A 27,942-nucleotide genomic window follows, 5' to 3' on the forward strand; every position below is an offset into this window, starting at 1 on the left:
TATGAAAGTGCCCTTATGCATGCAAAAGTTTCGGAGCCACTGGGAATCGTCCCAAACCTGCAACACTATGCGGTCCCACCACTCTGTGCTTGTTTCCCGGGCCCAGAATCAGCGTTCCACAGCATGAGCCTGCCCCAGTAACACCATGATCTCCAAATTGCTGGGGACGGCAGTTTTAGAGAAATCTGTGTTCATGTCCTCATCACCGCGCTGCCGTCACCTCCTCGCCTGGTTTTTCAGGTGCTGGTTCTGCATAAACCGCATGATAATGTGCGAGGTGTTTACAACGGTCATAACTGCTGCGGTGAGCTGAACGGGCTCCATGCTTGCCATGCTATGGCATCTGCTCGGGCAATCCAGGGAAAAGGGCGCGAAATGACTGTCTGCTGTTGCTTTCACGGAGGGAGGGAGGGTTGACTGATGACATTTACCCATAACCACCCGCGACAAATTTCTGGCCCCATCAGGTGTTGGGAGCTCAGCCCACAATTCCAGAGGGCAGCGGGGACTGCGGGAACTGTGGGATAGTTACCCACAGTGCACCACTTGGAATGTCGACGCTTGCCACGGTACTGTGGACACACACCGCCGAAATAATGTGCTTAGTGTGGACGCATGCACTCGACTTTATACAGTCTGTTCCCAAAAATTGACTTCTGTAAAATCGGAGTACTTTCGTAGTGTAGACATGGCCCAAGAGGAGCTGGGAACATCAGTGTATCTTACCCCTCCCAAAGCCTTTTGCCGATTGCGATCTCTACCGCACAGCACGAATTACTCCCCAAAGCAACGGCGTGATGTACATTAAGAGTTGCATTGCAGTGTATGAGTAAGGCCCTGATTTGGAGCTGTGGTGGACACCAAGAAAATGGCTTCAGACCTTTCCAAATGTGTACAGCCTTAAACCTGTCACTGTGTCACTGGTGCAGCACTGAATATTGCCCATTCTGGTCCTTGGGCCAGGTTAATTTTCTGGGGAGGCAATTTTGAACCTGATTGTCAACTGAACAGAGTCCCGGTAGAGGCATTTGAGAATAGGTATGATAACAGTCATGACTTTTGCTGCACGTGAGATGGCAAGAAACAGCATTATGCACACAATGGAGTCTGAAGTTCTGAGATCTAGAGAGGTTATGGAAGGGGGACCTCCAGAAATCATGGTCAGATGAGATGAAGGCCTAGATAGGAAAACAAGTTCTAATTGTGCTGTTATTTACATGGGTGCAGGTTCCTAGAAGTTTGGCAGCTAGCACTGAAACTATTTGTTAACATTTTAAATAAATAAGAAACCAGAATGCCAGTTTTTTGGTTAACGTTTGGGGGAAATAAAAGAAAGAAAAAGAAAAAGAAAAACCGCTATGACCCCTGTCCTCCCTTCATGAATCCAGTCTTTAGCAAAGCAGGTTCGGAAATGACACTATGTACACCTACCAAGTTCTTTCCACCAAAAGTTGATAAGCCCCATATCAACTTCACATATCCAGTGCATATATGGATAATGGATTTCAGCATTTCTCAGCACATGGTAAACTTCCACATAGTGCTGGGAAAAGCTCTGAGGACTTCTACAGATTTTAGTCACAGGAGGGTGGGGGCTTGCTTTTCAAAGCAAGATTCGGTACACAGAAGGGCAGAAAACCCAGAGGACAGCTCTGTCTAACTCATTTCTCATGAGTTTTAATGCTGAAGTTGCACTCGTGTCCCATTGAATGTCTGGGTTCAGTATCTTCATTTGGGAACGGAGGGTCATCATAAAGCTTAGCAATGAAAGGACCAACATTTTCCATTTCCAGCTAATTATAAAACCTCCGTCTGTTGGATTTCTAGATTGAAAATAGAAACGATGTACATTCCCCAGGTGACTTAGGGAAATTTGCTGCTACCTTTGTGCCTTCTCTCTGTCACCAACTTGGGCCATCCAGGTAGTGATCCCGCAAAAGCTAATTGTAGCCAAGGTTTATATGTTCTCTAAGTTTGACCCTCGTTACATTGCAGTGGGATACGTGTCCATATTTCGTATGTACTGTAGCGGCCTCATGTTTGTGTGGATCACAAGAGTCTGAATTTATAAAAACAAAAATAAAAAGAGAACCACCACAAGGGAGCACGTTCATTTCACAAGCCGGGTCAGCTCCACGTGTGAAACGTGAATTTGGGGCATCGCACATGTGGCTTACTGTTAAAGGGAAATCCGTTCATGGGATGTTGGTACAGCTGTCCTTTCATGGAAAGTGCTTTTAAGGGGTTAGGATTTTCTAGCTGGTTTGCTTTTAATGCATGGTAGAAGGCACCGTCACTAAATCTCGTTTGTATAGGGACTGATCTTCAGAGGCATTGAACGCCCACCTCCGGCTGGGTGTAAAGATCACTCAGCACCTCACAGGATCAAGCCCCAGCAGAGTAAGGGATTGAAACTAGTACTCAGCTACCTCCTTTTGTTGTTGTTGATTTCAAACCAGAACAAAACCTGTCCTACAGCTTCTATTTCTGGACCCCTCCTGGGACGATCACCCTCCGTTCTCAGCCCGCCTCAGAATATAAATGGTTTTGCAAGATGCTTGAGTCCTTCTGAGGCGATGCAGCTGGCGCTGTGCAGGCTTGAGGGCTGCTGCTTCCACAAAACCAGCAGCTTTCATCAGGGGCAGAGAGAGGCAATTGTTGTTTTCCTTCACTTCTCCCTACAAAATGGAGAGGAATTGATTCTAGAAGGAAATCTCTTTTGTTCTAACCCCCTCACTGTAACCAGATCTCCTCACATTTCGGTACGGGAGCCTGAGCTGATCACAGAGTGTTTATTTCTCCTCTTGGTGCCAGATTGTCATATTCTCACAACGCTCAAAGAGGGAAAAGGAGGAGAGGGAAAGGGAGGTATGTCATATAAAGCTTGTTTACCTTGGAGCCAACCATGAGGGGCGTACCTTGTTAACGAGGAAAAGCTGTGAGGAACAGCTTTCAAATTCGCAGCATCATACCATCCCCCCACAACTCACAAACTGCCCCTCATTATCAAGGTGCCCCCATGTTACACCCCATTTACCTCACTCTGGCACAGTCTTGCCATTATGGGTGTATCAGTTTGTTTGCAGAAATGCTGATTCACAGAGCATAACTGGTAACAGCCTGGAAGCAAAGGAAGCCACACAACCCCTCTAGGTACAGTCGTCTACCTGATCAGCGTCTGAACCCGAGTAATCCCTGCTGAATCCCCTTCTCCCAACCACCCCAGCCTTCTCCAGGTGCCTTCACACTGGTGTCCAGCCACAATACTTGTGTGCGAAGTTACTGCAGATTAATCCACTTTGTGCTTATGTAACACCTTTTAATCCAGGGGCTCATCATTCTTAGAAAGGTTTATTACATCTCACAACCCCCCAGAGGGGTAGCTCAATAATTCTGACCCCATTTTTAGAAAGGAAAAACTGAAGTGCAAAGATTTGCCCAAGATCACACAGCACAGGTCAGTTGCAAATCTAGGACTAGAACCCAGCTGTCTCCGTTTCCCAGCTCTAGCCACGAGCCCATACTCCCTCCATTCTTGTCTCTTTCTTCTGGTGCAGAAGAAGCTCTATCAGGGGCCCTACCCTGGCTTGACATGTATAAACTTCAAAAACATGTCACGGTCAATGAAATGTGATAGGAGTGGCTGTGACAACATGATGACTCTTATCAGCGTCTTAATTCCACCACACCTACTTTAAGATTTGCCTGGAGCCCAATTCACCTGACACTGTGCTCCTGTCAGATCTCACACGTTAAATGGCCTCAGTCCTTGGATGGGAGGTTGGTGCAGGAAGTGGGTCTAGTGTTTCCATACAGCGGGTGGCTCTCTGCCCTCTGAGGATACAGCGAATCAGTTGTACGAGCTGCTGCCTTCTGGAAGGCCCAAGGACCTTGTTATCAAAGATCCGATGACAATTTTCCTAAGACGAGGAGTGTTAACCTCAAGTTGTGGCTACGTTCCAATTCAAGTATGTACATTCTACCCACTTAAATTCACCCTGCATTGCCAATTGCATGCAGTGTCATTCCGCCCTTCCTCCCCTTGGGGCCACACTTCACCCCAGAGTTGGCTGTATTTCAGTGACGGATGCAGTGACCCATATACATAAGCTGTAAAATGCTGTAGGACCTTGTGGGTTGAACGGCACTACGTAAATACAAGATATTACACACTCAGCCGTGCAACTTCTATATTGCACAAGTGCAGGCCGCTAAGCAGGGCTCTATTCAGGCTCGATCCTGCACACCGCAGGGGACACAAATATGCACCTCTGAGCAGAAGGCAAACAGGGATGAGCAGGGCAGTGAACACGGGGCACCAGATCCTGCTTTGGTGAAATTGCTGCTCTGTAGCAGCCTAGCTACTCTTGCCTGATAACAGGCAGGGGGCTATAAAGGGAAGTGCATAATAATCATTGGACAGGCCCCCAAGACAGCCTCCATTCTACAGGCATATTCTTGCGTTCCCACGATCATGCATCAGTGTGGGAATTCATGCATGCATGTGCCACAGTGCACCCACTCAGTAACATATCCAGCTGTGCACATGCCGATGATCACACACCTGGCCACGCACCTCCGCAGGCACTCTCCCATTTAAGTCCCATTTATCCGGCAGCATGAAGAAATCTGCTGCCTCCGCTCTCCAGTTTCAGCCCCCCACCCCCCTTCGGCTCCCTGCACTGAAGAGGAGGAACCTGCAGGTGAGGGTGCAGAGGGAGGAGATCCTGGCTGACCACTCAGCAGCAGGCCCTGGTATAGGAGGGAATGGGAGCAGCAGCAGCGGCTGGAGCTGATCAGCTGTCAGCAGGCCTGCCTGCCCTGGCTCAGCCAAAACCCAGAATAAATTTTGAATAAATTTACATATGCAAGTGTAAAATCCCCAAATGGGCACCCCAGTGCCACCAGTGACCCACACACAAATGAATCCGCTTCCTACCAATATGCCGTGAATTCTCCATCCTCCCTCTGCCATTATTCCCGCTCCGTTTGGTCAATACACCTGTCTCCTTGCACTCCTTCAGTCCTACCCCGAGTTCTCCCCTTCCGCCCACCGGTGCTCCTTGTCCTCCTCCACTCACCCCAACCCCTCACACACCCGCTAGGCTGGCAGCTTTCTTTCCTACCCTCCCTCTCTGCTTATGCTGCAGGCTGCTAGTGCTCCCTTGCCCCATCTCTGCTTCTCTGGTGGGACCTCAGGGCAGGGGTCTCCCTGGCTGACTGGCAGGGGAAGGAGGAAAGGGAGTTTCAGCCACTGGTGGCACCCGCCCTGGCACCCAGTCAAGAGCCAGAGTCGCAGCAGGGGGAACAGGGAAAGGAACCCACAAGAGCTGGAGGTTAGGCAGGTCTAGATGCCAGAGCGCGGCTGCCGGGCATTGTGGCTGGAGGCCCTGGCACTTCAGTGCTTCATAAACTTTAAGCCTGATCGCAAGCCCCCTCTGACATACCCGCTGTCTGCCCGCACCCCACCCCATCTTCACCCGTCGCCGAGCAGAGGAGCGGGCTTGCAGAGCACTGGAGATTTATGCCTAGTGCTTAGCCCAGTCCCCGCAGGCATCCTCCACTTATAAGGGCCATGCATGACCAAGGCCATGGTGTTCTTCCACGACGGCATCTCTAAAGAAAAGAGCCCTGATAAAAACAACGTGCAAAGGGCACTCCAGCAGCAGCAGACGCGGAGACAGAAAACGGAGTTGAAGGCTTTGCATTAATCCTATCAAATACCATCCTTTTTCATCCATTTCGAGTCAGGGCAAGATGAGGTTCCTACACTCTCCTAGCAAAACCGCAGAGGATGACACGGGGGCCTGTCTCTTGCATTGCAAGCCGAGTGTGTCAAGCAATTAGCAAGTAATCAGGAATTCAGACACAGTGGACAGGACTGGGTCCCTCAAAAGACAGAAGGCAGCAGCAGGAGCAAGCCCCATCAGGGAGTTTTCAGGTCAGGCAGGGAAGGCAGCAGAGAGAGCAGGAGTTGTCGGTGAGACATCTGCAGCGAGAGCAGACAGCTACAGTGGCAGCAGAGTCTGCTAGCATAAACCATCTCATGTTTAGCTTGTGCTGTAGCTAAGAGGCCCCAGGCATTCAAGCATAGAATTTCCCTCACTCATTTCCAACGTCAACGAGGAGCTAGGCCAACTGCAAAGCGTAGGTCCTAAGGCTTTCTCCTAGACGTTGCATTCTGGGACACCGGAGATTCCCTGGATATTACCTCTCTCCACCCCTTAGCTGTATCCTTCACCTTTACACCAAAAACCAATGTTACTGCCCGAGGCTCCCTACTCCAAACACACACTGGATTTCACTCAAAATCCTCACTCAGGGCCAAATCCTGCTCTCCTGGACGTCGGCTGCAAAATGTCGACCCACTGCTGTGGGAGCAAGAGCAGGCTCTAAGCATTGATGAAAACAGGACAATCCTAACTTCATGAAAATGATCCCATTTCAAATCTCACGTTTCCCTGGTTGATTCTCCTTATTTAGGCATAGTAAAATCTGGCCAAACAAACATTGGTACAGCGAGTAAATGCTGCCATTTTATGGTAATCTAGGGCTGGGCCCAATCTCACCCCTTCGCTGGATTGGTAGAGCAGTCATTCCTGACCACCTGGCCAGCGGGGGCAGGAGCGGGCTAGACCCACCCAAGAGAGGAGATGAGGGGATGGAAGAAAGGTCAGTCTGATGCAAGGCCTTTCGTTGTAGTTGAGAATTTGGGGATCACAGTGGATCCTCCTAGAGCGGCCGGGGGAGACCATGAATGTTGTTTCCAATTGTACCTTCCCCAGCCCCGAAGAGTGTGGCACCCTAGTCCCTGTGAACACACCCTGCAGTGGGGATGATGGGACACAGGCACAGATAGGGTAAGCGTCTTGGTTCAAGACCACACCAAGAGCGAGTGGCAAATCTGGGAACAGAACTCACCGCAGTCTCCAGCAAGATTGCAATGCCACTAATGGTCATTGAGTGTCACATCATGCAAGGAAAGCAGCTGGCCCTGTTGCTGATTTTCAGAAGGGATGTCTAGTCTTCCACCCTTCCTTCCTCCACGAGTCGACGGTTATCAGCATCCGGAGCCCCACCCCGTCCAATGAAGGAGTGCGCTGAGGTTGCATCACGCAAGTAGCATCCTATAAAGCCATCTACTGGGTAGTCAGCCTGCCTCATTCCCTTCTTCCCCTCTGTCTCCACATGGGCAGTTTTACCATACCAGTCAAACTGATTCAAAAATGGAACAACAATGCTTTGATAACAAAACAATTTTTGCGTGTCGAGCCCTCTTCCTTGTGGTTTTTCTGAGTCCCCAGTGGGTCAGCTTTGTGTGGTGTCCTACTTTTTTTTTGTTTCTTTCACATTTTCAAGGCTCCATATTCTGGTACAAAAGGGGCCTGTGCAGCAGCTTTTAGCTGGGAGGCATGATCTGACACACGCTGCGGCAGGAGCTTTGTGATGCGGCGGTGAAGGCTGGTGTCAGGACCTGACGAATGATTACGCATTATTTTCAGAGATTTGTGCCTCTGGGATAAATATTAGGCTGGGCTGATTCTGTATATTACGTATCTATGGGCTGCAATCATGAAAGGGATAGTATAGGTATGGCAAAAAAAAGTTTGAGGAAGGGACGGCTTCTCTTCCACCCTGAGACATTAAAGCCTTGCAATGGTGTTTGCCTCCCTTTGTAAAGACCTTTGAGATCTGCTGATGAACAGCGCCACACAAGAGCTAGGTATTATCATCACTACTCAGGGAAGGGCAGCTGTGAGCCATTCCCCACATCGGAGGCTTGAGCCCCTATATGAGGAGCAGATGTCCCAGCAGGTATATAAGGAGGAGGGGTTTAAAACAGGAAAACCAGATCTAAGACTCTTACTCTGGGCGGCCAAGGAGACCCTGTGACCTAAACCACAAACCTTTCTTTTTGTACAGTGAGAGCCCAATGGCAGCCTGAGCCTCAGTCCTGTAGGGTACGTCTACACAGCATTTTGGAGCGAGCCTCCCAGCCCAGGATGACAGACTCTGAAGTTGCGGCTTAGGCTCTGAAGCCTAGGTATGGCTTACATACTGTCCCAGGTGACTTCCCCCCAGTGCAAAGCCCTGCTCACCTCTCTCAGGTGAGAGGCAGCTGAGATAGGGAGCCCTCGGTGAGTTCTAAACAAGGGCTGGCCTGCTGTGGGAATAAGAACTTTGCTTTTGTGTCTGTCACTTTTGTTCCCTCATTCTGCTCTGTCCCAGTCTCCTGGGACTGGCCCCTGGCTGAGCCTCTGCCTCAGAAATCAAGAGAGAAGAGGCCCAGATGTCAGTCATGTCCTCTTCACTCCAGCTAGGGCTCAGCTCCATCTGTGGCTCCCTCCAAAGCGACTTCCTGCTGTTCTTATACAGCTTTGTGCTGCCCCTTCCATGGCCTATCTCCGAGACTGCTTTCCACAGCTGCTTCTTGCGGGTTCCCCTCTCCCCTACAAAGTTGGGGTTGTGCCCTTATCCTAGGGGCAGCATGGAACCCATTTCCACAAAACCATGCTCAAACAGCGCTCCTCCCATTGGGTCCCTTTGAACTTGGCCACTCCTAGGAACATCTGAATTGCCACATGGGATCAGACCTGAGGTCCTTCTAGCCCCATATCCTGTCTCCAATATTTCCAGCACCTGATACTCAGAGGAAGGTTCACAAACCCCATGCGCTAGGCAGATGTAGGATAATCATCCTCCTTGAATGTCATATCTTAATCCCATTCAGTTTGAGATTGACTTGAACCCTAAAGCATGAGATTTTATATCCCTTCCAAAGTTTTTGTTAGCACTATTATAATTCTGGATATTTTTGTTATCCATGTAAATATCTGATCCTTCTTTGACCCCTGCTAGGTTCTTGGCCTCAGCTATTTCCTGTGAGTGCCACTGTTTAATTGCACATTGTACAAAAAAGTATTTCCTTTTGTCGGTTTTGAATGTTGCCACCTGTTTATTTCATTGACTGTCCCCTTGTTCTTGTGGTATGAGACAGGGAGAACAGTAACTCTTGAGCCACCTTCTCTAGACCTTCATTATTACAGGTAAGACCGGTAGTGCTGTCTATTATTAAAGTTGCCCAACACTTCACATTTTAAGACCTGGACTTCAGTTGTGCATAACTTTGCCAAACTGTAACCATCCGGATTGAAATTTTCAAGGTCAGATGTCTGCCTTAGGGTGAATTATTTTTGGAAAATTTCAGCCAAAACAGTTCAGCCATTTCCAAGAACAAGGGCAGGAAAAAATAGGTTTTGTGCATATAAAAAAAAATTGGGGTGGCCTTTTCTTTGAACAGCTGTAGCACTCCCATGCTTTGGAGCAGGGACTTTGTGTCAAGGTTGTGCCTTTTGTTGTCCCTGGGAAAATCCACCCAAGTTTTTGTGGCCAAGTTATAAGCCTTTGAGGAGAAAAATACATCACAGTTTGCACATGCTAGGTAGAGGATAATTCAACTGTTGCATCCGATGAAGTGAGCTGTAGCTCACGAAAGCTCATGCTCAAATAAATTGGTTAGTCTCTAAGGTGCCACAAGTCCTCCTGTTCTTTTTGATAATTCAACTGTAGCAGTGAAAATGGCTCAAGAAAATGGCTGAGTATGGTCCATCCCCTCACAGATCCTACGGCTGACCAGACTGAGTCTGCCATCCCCACAGGGACGGGGGGAGGAGGGGGGTGCTGAAGGAATAAGTTTAACTCTATTACATTCACCCTTTTTCCTTGCACCTCAATCCTAATCCTTTGCTGAACCACAGGCCAGAGCTCTCTCTTTTCAGGACTTTTCAGAAAGCATTACCCACAGCTAAACCTCGGGGCTATTTATGCAAAACCCCGAATGCAGCTGCTCTAGCCAGTTGAATGTCTTCGTACCACATATGATTTGTTAGTAAACAATCATTCACTACACACAAAAACACGGTTAATGGCATTTGGCCTATTTCGGAATACTTTTTAAACATAAGCTATTAGGCAGTAAATCTACTGGTTCTTCTCCAGGTTTCCCTACTTTGCTGCTGTTACATATATTTAAATGCCAGGTTTCGACTGAACAGTTACGCTTCTGTACTTTAGTACACACTCTCCCCTGTCATCTTCTCTCAGAGATGAATGCTCGGTCTCTGTAGTGTGGCCGTAACAGGTCGTGTGTGACCTGGATTCTTCAGTGCTTGAGAATAACGGCAGCATCTGTGTTCTCCTCCCAACATTTCAGAGTCTCGGCAGCAAACAGAAGTCTGGGGATCTTTGCAGCCCTTGGGTTAGTAGCTGACTGGTTTCCTTCTCTGCTGAGCCCAAGTGGGATCGGCATATAAAGTATCCATCCCTGGATTTCTATAAGGCTTTCACTCGAAGGGCCACTATCTTTTCCCCATAAGCCCAGCTAAGTCAGGTAAGACTTTACATACCTTCACCTCATGGAGCTCTACCCTGTTCTCTCTTTAACTTGGACAAAATCCTAGTTTAAAGCCGTTAAATGCACATTCTTTAGGCTCTGTAGCCTTGAGGAGTGAAAAACGCTCCCTTCCCAGCTCTCCGTCTACAAACACATCACGCTAGGCCACACACTGTCTAAATGGAAGCTTTCCCTAGTAAGTAGATCTGGAATAGCACTCACCTGGATCCAAATGATACAGGTATTGTCCCCCCCTGCAACAGACATCTCTTGGCACCGCCTCCATCAGCAGCTGAGTCCACAGGGCTGTCTTTAATTAACGCTGACATTTATAACCTTGTCCCCGAGCTCTAATAGGCTCTGCTCTCAGATGGCGAATGTATGTGGGGCCTGGAAGCCTGCATGTCCGAAATGAAAACTTTTTATACAGCATCGGAAACAGGTACTGAGTACGTCTACTGACAGCTGCACCCTAGCTCTGGGAATCGCTGGGCCTCTCTAGGCAAGTTGCCCTCCCCTGCACGCTGCACGTGCACAGAGACACAGAGTATTCCAGCAAAAATCCGTGCCCACTGCTTCGCTCCCTTTCTCGGGGTCAAAGAAATCAAATGCTGCAGTATAATGCCTGTGGGTTACACACAGAATCATAGGGTTAGAAGGGACCACAAGGGTTGTCTAGTCTAACCCCACATCTGCCATCCCCACAACTAAGCATGTTCCAGCCCAGGGTGACAGGAGCAAAGCCGGGTTTTGCCTGTAATGGCTGATCCCAGCTGGGGTGGGACTGTGCAACAGAACTGAGAGCAGGGAGCCTGTCTGTCCTGTGCTCTCAGTGATCCTCCCTCCCACCATGTGCTGGCACCTGGGCAGAGTAGAAGAGGATTCAGAGTGGCCAGACGCCAGAACAAGGGGAGGGAAAGGAGTAGATTGGGACAAGGAGTCTGCTGAGACTAGGACTGGAGGGGGAGTGAAAGTGGGATGGGTGGCACATGGAGATTGGGACTGGGAGTTGGAGGGGAGAGGAGGCTAAGAAAGGAGACTGGGACGGAGAGCCATGGTGTGGGGAGACTGGGAGTGGAACTGGCGAGGGAAATGAGCAAGGGGACCTGTTGGCTATGGGGGAAACACTCAGATTGGACGAGGAGCTTGGGGGATGGGGCGGAGACTGGAACTTGCTAAGCAAGGTGACTGGGAGGAAGAACCAGGGACAGGCATAAAGGAGGGGAGGCAGATCTGACAAGAACATGCAGCAAGAGAACTGGGACTGGCTGGACAGAGAGATGGGAAAAGGAGCCAGGGAGCGGGAAAACCGGGATAAGGAACTGGAGAGGGAGGACCAGGGAGATTAAGAGGGGATAAGGAGCCTGGGGAGAAAGACTAGGGCTGGGATCCGGTGGGGGTGGGAGGCCAGAGACAAATCTGACAAGGAGCCAAGAGGAGGAGACCGGGGCTGACTAGGGACGAGATGTGGCAGGAACTGGATGTGGGGAGGGGGAGGGACTGGGCCTGCCAGAGAGAGATTAGGACTCGGAGTGAATCTGAGGACTGGCTGTGCACGGAGACTGGGACTGGGATAGGCAGGCTAGGAGAATGGAACTGGGCCAAGGGTGGGGAAGTGACAGGACTGGGACAAGGACAGGTTGGGAGTGGGTGGAGCAGAACAGGTCAAGCTTGGGGGAAACAGGCAGAGAAGTCTGTGCGCATTAGCACGCTCTCCGCCTGAGTCTCACCATTCCTCTGCTGTCAGTAAATATCTGTTAAATTCACTGGCAAAGGGTGTGCCTTATCCCCTTCTAGTGAAGGTCCAACGTAGAAGATGACAACCTACTACTGCGAAAAGTTACTCCAGCAGCACAAGTTGCAAAGGTCTGTGTGGTGGATCTAAAGGTTCCAACCCTGCTGATGACCCATGTGGGTGTCAATATGATGCCACATGCTTGGATTTCTGTCTTTTTCCCCAGTTTGCTTTTTTTAAAGCCTAGGAAATTACACACACACAAACATTAAATGAACATTATTAGGGTTGCAAAGTCAAAAACTCAAAAGTTAGGAAATGCCAAAATTAAGGGTGCCTTTGCAACCTTAATTTGGCACCCTTATAAGCATGCACCATCTTTGATCATATATTATTTTTTCCAGAGGACTTCTTCATTCAATGCCCAGGACGGATCTGCCCTGGGGATGAGTCAGGGCTGTGTAATGAAGGAGGCTGTTGTCCGTTGAATCCTGATTTATTTGCTGCCGAAGTGAAAAGGTCTGTAAAAGACCCAGGCAGGGGACTGCAGGAAGAGAAAGGAGGATCTCACGGTTAAGGCGGTTGAAAGCTGTCTTGGAGAACTGGATTCTATCCCTGCCTCTGCCACAGAATTTGTGATTCTGGACAAGTCCCTTAAACCAAACTTTTCAGAGGTGGTCACTGGTTGTGTGTGCTTCATTTTCTGGGTGCCCAACTTGATACCCTGGGGTCTGATTTGAAAGATGTACTGTGCGATAACAACCGCGACTGAAGTCACTGGGAGCTGGGCTTTGAACACACAGAGCTAAGGACTCTGAAAAACCAGGGCTGAAGTGTCTCAAATTGGGCACCCAAAGTTAGTGGAAATTGTTTACCTTAATCTCTCTGTGCCTCAATTCTCCAGCTGTAAAATGGGGATAATACCATCCCCACACACAGGGATATTGTGAAGATAAATCCACTAACGTCTGCAACGCAATCAGATACTACAGTGATGAGCGCCAGAGAAAAGCCCATGAGGAAATGAATAATGCTGTCTTCAGAGCTGGGTTTGGACAGCATGCAGCAGCTAAGGCCTGGGGCCAGACACTGAACAATAAGGAGAAAACTAAGTATTGATCAGCTGCTTATTAAGTGAGCACTGTCCATTCTGTGCACCGAATGTGGCAGGGGTCTTGTGGAAAAAATAGTAGGTTATCACATAATTGAAGACCGATTCATACTGCATACCCATAAAGGGGCTGAATTAAGATTGCACAAACAACCTGAATACTGGTATTTCCTTACTTTTGAGCGCTAGACTTTGCAACCTCAATAATGATTAACAACAAACAATCCCAGCCTTTTCAATCTCTCTTCAGAGGAGAGTTTTTCCATGTCCCTAATCCTTCTCTGAACACCTTCTAATTCTGCCATACCCTTATGAAGATGGGGTAACCAGTACTGCACCCAGACGAGGCACTACCAACTTCTGCTTTGGTGCTCTCTTAAGAATCCCCTAAAAGGCTTCTTATTGGCCCAGCCTCTTGGTGGTCTTTCCTTCACGTCTTTTATGCAAATCAGCCTCTGACAACAATTGTATTATGCAAATAAACCTCCTTGCACATAGGAGAGGGAACGGGGGAGCAGGGAAGGTTTGTAGAGTGGCAGTTAAACTGCCATAACGGATTCTCTTGCTTACTATTAACCCAAGGAAAATCACTATGGGGAGAGGACAGGGGGGGCATTTGAAGGGATTTGAGCCCTGCAATTCATCTGAGCCCCACTCAGCCACCCTATTATACCACGCAATTCCTTTTGTTTCTAAAAACAGTCCTAGTGAGTTATGCCCATGTCTTTATCGCTATTAGTTAATGTTTGTAAAGCCTTAGATAAGTGCTCAGATACCGTTGTAATATGTATGGGATGGATGGATGGTTAGGCCAAGTCAGCAGTTCTCAGAAAGTGGTCCACAGAACAGTTAGCCATGAACCTGTGGAGAGCTGATTTCACTGCCTAACCTTCCAGTTGGTTCTTTGAGCCTTCAGGCTCTTCCTTGCAAAGAAGAGCCTTGGTATCTATAGAAGCTTTTGGAAACAAAAGAAGAGCAGCCAGCATTGCAGCCTCCACTAGGGGCAGGTCTACACTTAAAATACTCCAGCTGCGCCCCGCAGCGCCTTAGTGAAGACACTACCTACCCCGACAAGAGGGTTTCTCCCATCGGTGTAGGTAATCCACCTCCCCAAGAGGCAGTAGCTATGTCGACAGGAGAATTCTCCCATCAACTTAGCGCTGTCTACACCGGGGAGGGGGGAGGTTGATTTAACTGTGTTGCTCAGGGTGGTGGATTTTTCACACCCCCGAGCAACATAGTTATAACCAACCTAATTTCCTAGTGTGGACCTGGCCTAGAAGTCGCCTCTACATAAAAACAAGGAGGAGAGAAAACAGGAACCACCTTAAGGGACCAGAGCCACCAGCTGAACAGTTAAAGATGACGACGACATACTTTCCTGACATATATTATTTTTCCATGTAAGCAATTGCTGTTATTGCCCCTGGGATCATTGGGAGGGGAGGTTGTTCAGAGGATTGTAAATGAGGGAGGAGGTGTCCATGTCATACTGAAAAGAAGGCGAGGTGTCCAAAAAAAGTCCCTTCCTCTAGTAAAATGAGGTCCACTCTGTGAAAACACTTGAGAACCCTGTCGTGAGTATTAGGAATATTCCCACCCGGCTATGCTTTCCACTTCCCTGCCTCCAGATGGAGGACGGAATGGGAATCCCTTTAGGACCCATCCATGCCACACGCCAGAGGAATGACAAGTGCACTCTCTCTCCCCAACCCCTCGGGCTAGGGCTAAGCAGGTTGCCTCCACAACTCTTCTAGCATCTGCTGCCTCAGGGAGCAAGAGAGTGAAACTAGGAACTGAACCCAGGTTATGCTTCATGGCAACAAAGATGTAAAGGCTGCCATTCAGTCTCTCTCGCTCTCTGGAAGTCTCATGCAGAGCAGCTGGTCTTTGATGCAGCGGGAGCGTCACACGGAAGACCGGGTGGTTAAATTCCCGAGTGCTTTTATTACTGACGCTCAGACAGGGGCATCAGACTCAACCCCTGAGTCATTTTTAATGTGATGATCGATGGCGGGACACAAAACAATGCAGGAATAACATAGATCCTATTGTGCTTTCTATACCAGTGCAATGAAATTGCGAGTAAAAACACTGGCCACTACAGACACCAGCTAATCTGCAAATGTGCCGGATCCAGGCTAGATCTTCAAAACCTTTAGCCTGCTGCTGCTTCAGCTAAAAAAGAATCTGTGTTAGATGTAGTGGCAGGTCTTAAAGCTTCTGCAGGCCATTAGACGGCAGTGCTTGTCATATAGTGAGCAGGCATCCAGCAGAGAACAGTGCTGACGCATATGCACCTAGCCGGTATATAGCCATTCGTTAGCATTACCTAAATATAATACCATGCAAAGAGCCGCCCCACTTTAGCAACAGACCTCCTCCCCACCATACCCTGCCCATAGAAGAATTACTTCAGCTCTTTTGCAGTCTAACAGTGCTTACATTTATTCAAGGCGCATTGATGGCACACGATGTTAGTAGGTGTAATTATATGCAGTATCTGGGACGTGTTCCTGTACTTTTGGGTTGCCCATCTTCATCGGGCCTCATGAATTCATAAGGCAACCTCTGCCCATAGCTGCTTCTACAACCATAATACAATTCCCCAGCTCTCCTAACAGATCATAGGTAAAGAACAATGTACTGGGGTGGTTCACACTGATATCACTCTTAAATCTCTTTCAGACAACTTATTTCATGCCTTGGGATGAAAGGGGACACATACAAAATGCCTTGTGCACCAGTGATCACCAGCTGTGTAATGGTCCCAGGGGTCCTTACCAGCCAGTGTGTATTAGAGCAGCCCCTAAGGCTGGTTGGGCGTACTCTAAGGACTGAATTTTAAACCACTTTTGCCTTGCCCTCGTGGGCCAGACCCAAGGATCCGGGCCAGAGAGATGAGGGACACACATCTGGCACAATCCCCTAGTGCCACGGCTTCTTTTATGCTCACACAGCACAGACAAGGACTTGGTTTTTTAAGGCATCACCCGAAAGACCTGCACACACAATAAACTTCCTGGAACTCACTTGATCTGTTTCAAAAAGTTGGAAGGGTTCAGTTGATCCTCCTGGGATTCCAACCTATGATTCCTGGGAATCCAGGTGTCTGATAGCTCCACTGAAGTCAATGGAGGGTATTTCCAGTGAGCACCACTGTAATGAGAGAAGAATCGTGCTCTCCTAGGTATGCAATTGTAAGCCTTTGACCACTAAGCCTTCCCTCCAGCGATGTCCATTCTTTTATCTCCCTTCAGTCCCCGCCAGTCTGTCACTATTCCCTCCTTTCCCACACCAGCTTTATCTCGTTCCCCTTTCCACAACGATAGGGTCTTTGATTGCGTGATCACACAACTATAATGAGACAAATATTTATTTTGCAGCTATCGCTTAATCAGGCTGAAGGTATAGAAATATTTCTTATACTAATCAGAGTATCTTCAGTAATCAGTATAGTAAATAACTCAGGTAAATTAACATAGGAGAACTTCCCTATCAGGTTTTCACTTTTCAGATATGAACATTAAGGACCAATTTCCCCCCAGATTTCGGCCCTGATCCTAAAAGGTGCCAAGTCCTAACTCCCATTGATGTTGATGAGACCTACGAGTACACAGCCCCGCACAAGATCAGACGCTGGTGAGGCGTATTTAGTCATGCAGCTGTTATGCTATGTTTTCTGTGTACAGCACCTTTACATTTCCAAGCACCATGCTGTTTGCATTCTTTTCATTGCAGACTGTCACTGAAGACACACAGGGGCAGGTTCTGTCCCCTGCTCTGGTCTCCATATGCCACTCTGGCAGCCAACAGGGACTATATAGGAAACTAGCCAGAGGAAAATTCCTGCTGCACTAGTACAGTGCAGGGCAGCCGTATACAGCCCTACGCTGCACTCCTTGTAAGCCCTGGTGGAGGGGCCACGCTGGAGCTGGGGTTTGGAGGGGACAGGTCCATAGCACATGGCGCTAAGGGGATTCTGGGCTGTGGTGCAGCCAATAGCCACTCGGGATGGGCTGACATAAGTTAGAGCCATGGAGTCTCTCCGCATTGAATCCTTCAAGTGAGACCTGAAGCTGACAACCTGCTGGCTCCGCATGGACATTAATGATCCCAAATGACACTTTCTGTAAGTTTAAGGGCTACCCAGGTCTCACTGGCTAAAATGCACCACCCCCAAAGTGTGCAGTTTGCTGCGAACAGACTGAAGCCTTTTAAACCAGAAGTGGCCGCAGTCCTGAAGCGATTCCTATAACTACAGAGGGCTGTATTCTGCTGTTCTCACTCAGTCACAACTCCCACAGAGCACAAACCAGGCCAGGCCTTCAGGATTTTGCCCCTCGTCTGTGAAATGTTTTGGGATCTTTGTGAATAAACAGTACTAGATGAATGGGGGATATTAGGATAATGATGATTATAAATGTAATTAGTGCAGGAAGCTCCTGAGTGGATTTCAAACGACGTCGCAAATCCTTGTGTGAAAACAAGCCTCTGCATTGTGGTCTGGTCTTTTTGGTCAACGCGCGAGTCCCCACTGAGCTATCTGACCAAAATCCACCCGTGCATTCATTAGTGTGCCTCCTTTATCCCTAATTTTCCCACACACTGTCACATTCCCACTGTCTGGAAAACCTAACCAGAGAGCTACAGATGTGCAACCGTCTGTCCAGAGTGTCATTCAAAAGAACCCTTCACTACAGCCCAGACATGCTATCCCACAATCTTAACTAATACATCGTGGGGCCCTCAAGGAGTTGATAGATGTATACAGTTCCTCTTCCCTACAGCTGCAGTCCTTTAGAGAGGGTATCTAGACTCAACAATAGACCTGCTGTTGCTTTCAAGAAAGAACCTCTTCAGACAGACTGAGCTAAATTCTGCCCTCAGTTACACCCGTGTGATTCTATGAAAGTTCAAGAGGGTTGCCAGGGTAGAACTGAAAGCAGAATCTGGCCCATTGGAGACAATGTTTGTAGTTTCACCTTGTGCTACAGCCTCAGAGAAATCTGGGAAACTGGTTGGAATTTAACCACCTTGGGGACAAGGCAAGCAGAGAGGAACAGGTAATAAGATTTCTAACCGGTGCTGGTAGAAAGAAGGAAGTAATATAACAGTTTAATTAATCTGTGCCTATTAGCATTATTAAAGAAAACAGGGAGCGATTGGAGATTTACCTCCGAGAATATCATCAAATGGGGAAACATCTGCAGGGAATTATGTGTCTCAGTGCCCAATTTAAATACCAGCATGGAAGTGTGGTGTTACTGACAGGTAGTGCTCAAATGCCACAGTGCTTAGAAGTCATTAGCTGGGGAAACAGGGAGAGAGCGAATGGAGGAGGGAGGCGAGGGAGAAACAGGGAAGGAAGGAAAAGAATTAATTTAATAATTTAATTAAAAACTATCTTTAGAGTCTGCTTCTTGATTTGTGTGGTTTTGGGGCTTGGTGGAGCTGTGGAGAATGGTATGGAAGAAAAATCGAGGTTGCTGGGGCTTTTCGAAGCTGATAAAAAAAAATAAGCACACTTTTCATGTTCAGGAAGATAAATCCCCATTTTCTCAGTCTCAAGACAATCCAGTTATTTACTGACAGTTTTACTGTGAAATAAAAAGGGCTTTAAGCTTCTTTCTACTTGATGTCTCCATAGCCTGAATATTATTAGATCCCACCCTGGTGCAGCAGGAGTTTTGGTTAATAAATTTAACGTCATTAGACAGGAAAGCCTTCTACTGAATGCTGCAATTTTTTTTTCTTCTGTTGTTGCAATCAGGCTGTAAGTAGGTGGCAAAAATCAAAAGAAAGGAAGTGTGCTTGGCAAACGGGGAACTCAAAGAAAACATTTCAGTTGGGCTAGGGTTCAGCACGTGGAGGATTGTTTTGCCAGTGTGATACTCAGCTGAATCACAATCTGGACAGACTGAGCTCCTCTCCCATCCAATATTGTCCCCCAACGCTGGGAGCTGGTCCCGACTCTCTCTAAAAGTTGGGCATTTGTAGAGCTGATGTAAAATTGTGGATCCCTCACTTAAAGCATCTTTCTATAAATGCTCCTGCTTTTCTCAGAACCTAAAATCAAAATAGAGCTTTCTTCTGTTGCAAAGGTAACATATAATCGTCAATGCACTGCTGCCTTAGGAACCCAGCCTAAACCACACCCAGCAACAACTGACAGCAGTAGTAACAGTGGGACTATTAACCTAGTTACTGCACTAAAGGTTTCGGAGTAGCAGCCGTGTTAGTCTGTATTTGCAAAAAGAAAAGGAGGACTTGTGGCACCTTAGAGACTAACCAATTTATTTGAGCATAAGCTTTCGTGAGCTACAGCTCACAAGGTGTGACACAGCTGGGAAAAGAACGGTCTTTATTGCCTGGTGCTAGTCACATGCAAGGGACAGGGTTACCCACCGGACATCAATATCTATTGGCTCCAGAGGCAAAGGCACAGTTGGGGCCGATCACATCCCTTCTTACTGGCAGTCACTTAAACCAAGGCCCTGACCCTCGATAGTGAGATACGTAACTATGATCTTTACTGATCACGTGTGCAATGCTTGGGCATCCACACAGCTATTGCTCATATAGTCTCTCTTCCTGGCAGGTCCAGGCTTGGTGTACAAAATGGGATGGATTTTCTGGGGGAAAAGTCTCCTCTTTAGCTGATCCAAAGTCTTCATCAGGAATGTTGAGGGATTGCACCCAGGACCTTATAGGGTGGGCCATTTAATATTAAGGATTTAAAAAACAAACACTCAGCTTGCGTGTATGGACCTGATTCTTGGATCCAAGACAGCCCTTTGGGGCTGCAAAACTAGTGAATCTGGCCAGCCCTGCCATGGCTTTTCTCCTTAAACTGAGGTTTCATCTCCCACAACTGCAACACTTGGTCTGCACTCAGGAAATGAATCAGCTGGTAGGCAGTACCGAAGGAGTCAGTACAACCCTCTTCCCCCTTGCCCCCCCGGAGGCAAAACCCACTTCTTCCACAGTCTCTCTCATCTCCAGAAGCTGAGGAGAGTACTGCTGCTTCCCTCGAGAATCCAGGTCTCCCATGTGGCTTTCCCTGTTACTGACTCGCGTACTTTTATAGTCTGGCCACTGTGCGTTTGTATTACAGTGGACAATCACGCAAGTGAACTAGAGGAGGTGAAATGCATCAAACCACTCAAAGTTAATTCAGGCAAGGGAGCTGGCCAAGAGCAGCATCAGCTGTTTGGGAGAAAGTGATTGGTCAGTTACTGGGGGCATTCTCCTACTTGCTGCAGGAAAAAACAACTGGCAACTATACACACAGACCTCTAATTCTGGGCCAAACCCTGATGCAACAGAAACAAATGTGTAAAAGAAGCCAAATCCCACAAATTTAGGGATTAAGGCAAGATTTTTAGATCTTTGGGATCTGGGCTCAGCTGTCTGAGCGGGGCAGCAAGTCCGGAAGAAACCAAGAATCAAATCCTGCCCTGATCTACACCCATGACTGTGATATTCACTTGTGTAAAAAGCGTAAGAGCCTCGGGAACGGCTTTTTAAAAATAAATACTTAAAGCTGGAAGATGGGGAGAGGGATAGGAGAGGAAAATCAGCAGTGACTTGGGGATAGAAGTGGAAAGGAGAGTCTGCTCAGTGAACAGAACTTGGGGAGGAAGTGAAAGGAGCCCATAGGTTAGGAGACTGGGAGGAAGTGACTGTCAGGAGTTGGGAACAGTCTGTTTTGGGACACTGGGGGAGAGATCAGGGAGGCCAACAGGAAGCCGAACTGGGTGGGAGGAAGTGTTCAGGGAGTAGGATTGAGAGGAAGGCTCCTTTTGGGGGTGGGGAGAAAGAGTGCGTGAGGAGCGGGGGGACTAGAAGAAGAAACTGTGCTAGGAGTTTTTGGATGGACCCTGCAATACTGCTGGGTTTGGGCCCTATGTGTTCTCTGCACAAAAAAGTGCTAGGTTTCCAAAAGTGCTTTTTTCTCTGGTGAATAAAAGCAAAACAAATAATTGCACAAAGTGAGTAGCATTAATTAGCAGCAGATGGCTTGCAATGACAGGTAACTTCATACCTGTGCACCCCTACTTAACAGCCTTGCACTTGGAGGTGCTCCCAGATTCTGCTGCTTTCGCCAGCTGAACAATTGCAGATCTGCAAGAAGCCCAGATTCTGTAGCAGACAGCAGCTCTGTGAGCTGCTTTAGGGAAATCCAGTTTACAGCCAAGGCAAGGCATGCGGAGTCATTAATCTAGGTCTTCTGCCAACAGGGATGGCTTTGCATTAGCGCTGGGCCCCTTTGTAGTTCAGACAATCAGCCGTATTCAAACGGCGCGAGAAAACACTGCAGAAAGCTGAGACCACTGCAGCTCATTCCTCCTGTAACTGTGGGGAGAGGATTTACAGGGAAATAGCATTGCATTAATGGGACTGCTCAGTATTCTGCACAGACACTGGCGGATAATGTCTTTGCAAACTAACGGCAATAAATTAATTAAATTAATCTACTATGCTGTGCTTTTCCCCACCCAACAGGAAATTCAAGGATGATCAGGGCTTGCCTTATCCTCCATAGCCTATGAAAGAATCTGATCTTACTTTCTCTGAGTTTCTGAGGCACTGAATTGCAAAGTACCACCTGCCTCACTAAACTAATCACCAGCCTGGTGGTTTAGATCACATCAGTTTTACATGTAATTAAGACTGTCCAGGAGGGCATGCAGCTGCTTACATGGTTGTTCCCTCTATACAGCAACGTGCCTCCTGCTCAGATAGGTGCAATTAAACAAGCCTGTTCACAGTCATTAAGCATTAATGCACCTCATTAGCATAAGAACTGGAAGAAGCTTTGATGCAGGGAACCCCCGCAGGAGAAAGCCATAGAGAGAGAGTACACATAGACAGAAAGGTAAAGAGCGGGCCCAGTATTTCCTTGTAGCACCGATCAGCCATTCCGGGTCCATTTCTCCAAAGCACTGAGCCATACATGGCTCCCTCCCCAGAAACGCGACTGGGTTTTCTTCTCCCTTCCCCCTTTCTAAATCATGCTGGTGGGGAAAAAAAACTGTTGGAATATTAACGGAGTGAATCCATTAATAAGCTGAACTCTCAGTTGGCTTTGACACTACATACTAAAGCTTTAAAGAGACAGTGCCCCAGACATTGGAGACGGGTCAGGGACAACAGCTCTAACAAAGAATCACTGTTGCCATCAGGGAGTACAATCCCTGGCAGGTCCGGTTGTCTTTGGAGTTATGTTTTTCATACACAAAAAGCAGCTCTATATTTTCAGTCTGAATGACTTTTAAGAGATGTTAAGGAAAATGAGAGGAAAGAAAGAACCAAAGCAAAGTTTCCACTGGAGAGAGCACAGCGTACGCACGTGCTCCGTAACAAGCTGCGGCAATTCCGAGGGCACAATGGCTGCTGTCTCTGCCACACAGGCAGCGTGCTCAGCAATTTACAGCAGTGACGGTATCACAGTGTGAGAGTAACAGACACCTCTGAGAGTAAGGTACTGTTGGTGAGTGGGGACTTCGATTTACGTCGCTTACTTAAACTGCAAGTTCTTCTTGTTATGTGGGTCTAGCACAACGGGGCTCTGCTCTGTTCTCTAGCCACTACTATGATACAATAATAAACAACCACCATCTGCATAAGGAGATTGGAATCTTCTCTAGGTAGCGACCATGCCTTCTTTTGCGTTTCTACAACACCTGGCACCGATGGAGCTGCTCTGGACACAGGCGCTGACTCCGTGGGTGCTCCAGGGCTGGGGCATGGGGGAAAAATGGTGGGTGCTGGGCACCCACCAGCAGCCAGCTCTCCCCCACCAGCACCTCCCGCCCACCGGTGGCCCTGCCGATGAGCTCCTCCCCCTCCCTCCCAGTGCTTCCTGCCCACTGTGGATCAGCTGTTCTACGGCGTGCAGGAGGCGCTGGGGGAGGGAGGAGCAAGGGTGGGACGTGCTATGGGGAGGAACAGGGTGGGAAGAGGCAGGGCAGGATGGAGGCTTGGGGGAAGAGGTGGAGTGGGGGCACGGGAACTGAGCACCCCCCAGGAGATAAGAAAGTTGTTGTTCCTGGCTCTGGGCGCCAGCACAATCCCAGTAAATAATAACTACTCAGCCTTGGCAGTCCCCACTGGCCACAGACACAGAGATTCCCAGGACAACTATAGATGGGCTTGAACCAGAATGCCAAACTCAGTCTGGGAGGGACTGATCTCTCTACAGTGGTTGTAACTGGAAACCAAAACTGAACACTGGCACAGGGCCATGCAAAATCTAGACGCACAATTCAAATGTCACACTCAGTGCCTTGATCCATCAAGGGATGAGTCCAATATGTGGGCAGGGATGTAAATTAGAGATCCAAATACCATGATTTCCCCCGTTCTGAATCTCTATCATGGGCCAAACCAGGACCCCACCTTTAGGTAGGGCTTGAAATCCAGGTCTGAAATGTCCAGCCGCCGCACCTATATTACAAAACCTTTGCACAGAACTGAATCATAGAAATTGAAGATGAAACCTGTGAAATCACCTCACCCATCTAGAGAACAGGGCAGGCGTGTTCCCTACAGTATATTCTCTGGCTCTTCGTCCAGTCCAGCTTTAAATGACCCAAATGTCCACACATTCACCTCCTCCCTGAGAAGAGTACCAAACAGCTTACCCAGATCTCACCAGTGGACAATATTTCCTAAGAATCACCCTGTACTTTTCCTTTACTATTCCTCATTCCATTGCTGCTCGTCATGTTCCTGTGTACCAGCCTCTCCCTCCTTATACCCTCCAACTATAGACAGTTATCATATTTCCCTTAGTCATCTGGCCAAGCTAGGCACATGGATAACAGCACTTTCCCTTCTCTTGCACCTCCTGTCTTGGGGTCTCCAAGCATTTTACAAACATTAACTGAATCAGTCTCGCAACACCCTCGTGCAGTAGGTTAGTATTTCATCATCCCCACGTTAGATGCTCAGGCATGGCCTGGTCACAGGCCAGATCCTGCAAAGTTCTGGGTCATCTCAACTCCCACGGAAGACAATGAGAACTGAGGGCGCTTTGCATTTTATAGGATCTGCTCTTAAGTGACCTGAGATCATACTAGGAGTAAGTGGCCGAGCCAGGTCTGCACCTGAATCACAAAACCATCTCTCCTCCTTAAGAACCTGACCCAAAGCCCACCAAAATCAATGGCAAGGCTCCCAGTGACCCCAATGGATCAGATCAGGCCCTGACTTGGGTTAATACAGCTTTTTGGGGACTGATTGACCAGCAAGCTGGGCTTTTAACCAGCAGCGGGCTGGGAGAAGGACTGATGCTGAGGATGAACCTTGGTGAGCCCAGCATAGCATTCCTCCCCATTTGCCTTTTCTTATTACACCTGGAAAATCACCCTCCCCGCCATTGTCTGGAGTGAGGCTGGCTAGCATCTGAGCACTCCAGCGCCCGGCCCGCTGTACTGCTGAGAACGGGATAGGAGATGCTTTCATAGAATATCAGGGTTGGAGGGGACCTCAGGAGGTCATCTAGCCCAGCTTTGGGGCAATGGGTTTTATTGAAGGCAACTTCAATGGCACATGGAGGAAAAAGCCCTGAAAATCCACACTCCTCCTCTCCCCGCACCCCCCCAAAAGTGGAGACGGCCTTTGTTATTAAATCAATGCCTCCTTCCTGTAGCTCTGCCTGTTGTGAGGAAATTTCTCGCCAGTAGCAGCCGTCCCAGGGCTGTGACATTGCTGTAATGCTTGGCGCTCAGCTCTCTCTCTCTGGCAGCAGCTGCGTCTTTTTGTCATTATTGGCTGTGATTGCAGGGGGTGCAAGCCAGCTCTCCGAGAGCTGACACATAGCTGCCTCCTCCTCTCCCCTCCCTCTGGATGACCTGCCCTTGGAGAGGAGGGGCGCGAGCGAGGGGGTCCGTCTGCCGCTCCCTCCCCTCTGTGAACTCCACAAGCCCAAGCCCACACGGAGAGGTAGGAGTCCCAAAGGGGCAGCTGGGATGCTCATTAGGAAAGTAGTGACAGATGCATTCGCTATTATAAGGTGGGAGGGGGGAAGCTATCACAGAACTAAAAGAAAAAAGAAAAAAGCCTCACAGTTTTATCGCTGTCAGATCCTTTTTTAAAGGGTGTTGTAAAGCAGGAGAGGTTGGAGGAAGTCTCTCTCGCGCACACACTTCCTCCATCTAACCTAACTTGCAATCCAGACCAGCATTTAGCCTGTGCCCATCAGCAGCGTATCCGGCATTGACCATCCCACTGTGGAATACCACCAGCCTTCACTGCTTGAATTAGGTTTTTGAATGGGACTGTGTTGGGTCCCCATCCCCCCACACATTGCCCCAGGTGCACCCAAGTGTCACCCAAGCAAGGTCATTGGCAATTTGCTGGGAGCCCAAAGACCAGCCATAAAAACAGAGATACCGAGGTGCAGCTCAGAGAGAGGACAGGCCCCAGCATGAGACACACCTTCTGGATCTCAGCAGAGGCCGCTGGGATTGTACCGGAGCATCGCGTGCTGAGACCTGTCGGCCGTACAGGCTCCAGCAATGCGTTATATAAGAGGATGGTCACAGGTCACATTGTGTAACTTCAGAGTCTGCGCTCGGCCCGCCGCTGTGCTCTGCCCACCTCTGCATTGCCCGGAGCACGACTGAGAAGGAAGAGCCAGATCAGCCCCACCTAATGCTGTTAAGAGACCAGCTCTCCTGATAACCAGAGAACAACAGATGCTGCACCTGCAAGACAACTCCAGCACAACCCAAGGGTCAGCATTCAGATAGCCACCACAACAGCAAAGACCCTTCTACAAACAGCAGCCGGAAGCTGGGATCAAAACCCTGCTCCCCAAAACTCTGTCCCGGCACATCTATTGCTTTCACAGGTTTTGTTTTTAATTATTATTCTACCACACAAAACGCTGCTAATACCTAGTACAAGAGGGGCTATTTACAGCGCAATCATGTTTCCTGATCTTCTCTGCTCCTGTTTTTTAAAATAGACTGAGATTTTCAAACCCAACTGGGGGAACTTTGCCCCCCAACTCCCAATAGGAGCTGCGGGGCTAAATGCCCTAGTTGCCTTCAAATTGCAATCAGAATCTATAACCTAGGTACAAAAAGCAAAAATCTCCCCATTGGTGAAATTCTAGCCGGCCCTCAGCTGCCTTCCAATAACCCCAAATGAGCCAGTCCTATTGTGTGCATAAATCTTCGCACAGGGCCCACATGCCTCCACGCTATTGATAAAGTGAAACGAGTCTTAAATATTTAATGAGCGAATAAACCTGTTAAGAGGATATGATTAACTGCATGCCACAGCTCTGCTTTTAAGATATCCCCACCGTGCCTTTCCAGGGGTTTTATTTTTAAGGGAAATCAGCAGCAGCAGCTGTTGGAAGCACAAGGCCATGGAGTGTGTGTGCTGTACCAACAAGAATGCTAACACAATGCTCCACTTTGGAGGCATAAATATGCCATGCCAGTGTGTGTTATTAAATGGGGGGAAGGGTGGGGCCTTTCTGACTCACACTGATACCAAAAAAGAAAAAAAAAAACCCTAGAACTGAAGAGATTCTACAAGAGGTGGCAGGAGCCAGCCTGCCAGTTAGAGAAAATGTCTGAACTCTGTGCACCATTTAGTTTTGATCTCTAAATGGGAGAAAGGCTGCGCTTGTGGTCAAAGCAGCAGAGCAAGAATCAAGAGACCTTGGCTCCATTTCCAGCTGTATCACAGATCTTCTGCGTGACCACAGGCAAGTCACTTGGGTCATAAACTGCCCTGACTCCAACTCTGTGTGAGACGGCTGGAGTCTCGTTTGCATGAGGTGTAAATCAGGGAAATATTTAGTCCTTGATCTCTCTCTGCTTGGCGTTCATTGCAGAATAGGATGAAAGTAAAGGATCAGAATCTACAGTATAAAATGGGATAATAACACAGACCAAACTCACAGAGGGCTTTGGCTCAACTAACCAGTGTTTGTAAAGCATAATAAGATCATGAGATGGAAGGATTTATAAGCAAAGTATGGTTATTATCAATGTCTTTTTACAACATTATTTTTCCATATTAAGATTATTTTGATTATTATTATTACTGGAGCTAGGGAATTTTGCAAAAAAGTCTCCATAAACCTTCACGCAAATTTTTACATAAATGAAATTCAGTTGCACTTGTGCCACTCTTGTGTTTACATTCTCCGAATATTGTGGCCAAGGCATTTATCAGAAGGAATATTTGCCAGAACGGTTAATTTTTGAGCAACGATTGCAGGATATTTGGAGAAAGTGGATTTAAAATTCTTATTTGCAAGCACTCGCACCAAAAACCTGACTCTAAGAGTTACACTCATCCAATCAGGAAGCAGAAACATATCATGTGACCTCAGAGGCCAATAAAAGCACCTCTAATTTCTGAAATTACATATTCATAATGAACACCTCCCAAAAGAGTGAGCATCAAGAATTATTTGCAGAAATTATCTGGAGAATAATTTTGAATAACGAATACAACTGGGGGAACGGAAAGTCATTTTGAATCATGAATGCAACTGAAGGAAAACACAAACGACTTGTGAACAGAAAATAAATGAAATTCATTGAATAATTGTTACGAATTATTCACACAGCATAAATTATTATATGATACCAGTGCCCAGATGCTAAGATAGCTCGATCGATTCCACAACATTCTTGGTACTGTATAAAACACAGAAGAGTACACTAC

At 47.9% G+C, this 27,942-nt stretch overlaps 1 protein-coding gene across 3 annotated transcripts in view; it reads right to left on the reverse strand.

Annotated features, from left to right (window-relative positions):
* The window catches only part of RAI1 (retinoic acid induced 1), a 133,776-nt gene that overhangs the window by 93,458 nt on the left and 12,376 nt on the right, over positions 1-27,942 (reverse strand). The window contains exon 1 of one of the 3 annotated variants that reach the window (XM_073361838.2): positions 10,616-10,747. The exons of the other annotated variants lie outside the window; for them this stretch is intronic. The gene's annotated coding sequence lies outside the window, so the exon portion shown is untranslated. Of the gene's footprint in view, positions 1-10,615; positions 10,748-27,942 lie in introns of those variants that run through there. 3 annotated transcript variants of the gene reach the window in all.

This window comes from Lepidochelys kempii, chromosome 10 (genome assembly GCF_965140285.1).
Source record: "Lepidochelys kempii isolate rLepKem1 chromosome 10, rLepKem1.hap1, whole genome shotgun sequence".
NCBI classification, from domain to species: domain Eukaryota; kingdom Metazoa; phylum Chordata; order Testudines; family Cheloniidae; genus Lepidochelys; species Lepidochelys kempii.